Source organism: Salvelinus fontinalis, unplaced genomic scaffold, assembly GCF_029448725.1.
Source record: "Salvelinus fontinalis isolate EN_2023a unplaced genomic scaffold, ASM2944872v1 scaffold_0009, whole genome shotgun sequence".
In the NCBI taxonomy this organism is placed as follows: Eukaryota; Metazoa; Chordata; class Actinopteri; order Salmoniformes; family Salmonidae; genus Salvelinus; species Salvelinus fontinalis.
In genome coordinates, this window is record NW_026600218.1 from 737 (window position 1) to 2,500 (window position 1,764).

Consider the following 1,764-nt stretch of genomic DNA (forward strand, 5'->3'; position numbering starts at 1 on the left):
GGGCAGTGAGAGGACTGGAGGTGTTGGGAGAGAGAGGGGGGGTGAGGGGGGCAGTGAGAGGACTGGAGGTGTTGGGGGGAGAGAGAGAGGGGAGGGGGACAGTGAGAGGACTGGAGGTGTTGGGGGAGAGAGGGGGGGGGGGTGAGGGGGGTAGTGAGAGGACTGGAGGTGTTGGGGGGGAGAGAGGGGGGGGGGATGAGGGGGACAGTGAGAGGACTGGAGGTGTTGGGGGAGAGAGAGGGGGGTGAGGGGGACAGTGAGAGGACTGGAGGTGTTGGGGGAGAGAGAGGGGGGGGGTGAGGGATACAGTGAGAGGACGGGAGGTGTTGGGGGAGAGAGAGAGGGGAGGGGGATGAGGGGGACACTGAGAGGACTGGAGGTGTTGGGGGAGAGAGAGGGGGGGGGACGAGGGGGACACTGAGAGGACCGGAGGTGTTGGGGGAGAGAGAGGGGGGGGATGAGGGGGACACTGAGAGGACTGGAGGTGTTGAGGGAGAGAGAGGGGGGGTGAGGGGGACACTGAGAGGACTGGAGGTGTTGAGGGAGAGAGAGGGGGGGGACGAGGGGGACACTGAGAGGACCGGAGGTGTTGGGGGAGAGAGAGGGGGGGGATGAGGGGGACAGTGAGAGGACTGGAGGTGTTGGGGGAGAGAGAGGGGGGGATGAGGGGGACAGTGAGAGGACTGGAGGTGTTGAGGGAGAGAGAGGGGGGGATGACGGGGACACTGAGAGGACTGGAGGTGTTGGGGGAGAGAGAGGGGGGGGGTTGAGGGGGACACTGAGAGGACTGGAGGTGTTGGGGGAGAGAGAGGGGGGGGGGTGAGGGGGACACTGAGAGGACTGGAGGTGTTGAGGGAGAGAGAGGGGGGGGGACGAGGGGGACAGTGAGAGGACCGGAGGTGTTGGGGGAGAGAGAGGGGGGGATGATGGGGACAGTGAGAGGACTGGAGGTGTTGGGGGAGAGAGAGGGGGGGGGGTGAGGGGGACACTGAGAGGACTGGAGGTGTTGGGGGAGAGAGGGGGGGGTGAGGGGGACAGTGAGAGGACTGGAGGTGTTGAGGGAGAGAGAGGGGGGGGGGTTGAGGGGGGCAGTGAGAGGACTGGAGGTGTTGAGGGAGAGAGAGGGGGGGGGGTGAGGGGGGCAGTGAGAGGATTGGAGGTGTTGGGGGGGAGAGAGGGGGGGGGGGTGAGGGGGACAGTGAGAGGACTGGAGGTGTTGCGGGAGAGAGAGGGGGGGGACGAGGGGGACACTGAGAGGACCGGAGGTGTTGGGGGAGAGAGAGGGGGGGATGAGGGGGACAGTGAGAGGACTGGAGGTGTTGGGGGAGAGAGAGGGGGGGATGAGGGGGACAGTGAGAGGACTGGAGGTGTTGAGGGAGAGAGAGGGGGGGGATGACAGGGACACTGAGAGGACTGGAGGTGTTGGGGGAGAGAGAGGGGGGGGGTGAGGGGGACACTGAGAGGACTGGAGGTGTTGGGGGAGAGAGAGGGGGGGGGGTGAGGGGGACACTGAGAGGACTGGAGGTGTTGAGGGAGAGAGAGGGGGGGGACGAGGGGGACAGTGAGAGGACCGGAGGTGTTGGGGGAGAGAGAGGGGGGGGTGATGGGCACAGTGAGAGGACTGGAGGTGTTGGGGGAGAGAGAGGGGGGGGGGGGGTGAGGGGGACACTGAGAGGACTGGAGGTGTTGGGGGAGAGAGGGGGGGTGAGGGGGACAGTGAGAGGACTGGAGGTGTTGAGGGAGAGAGAGGGGGGGGTGAGGGGG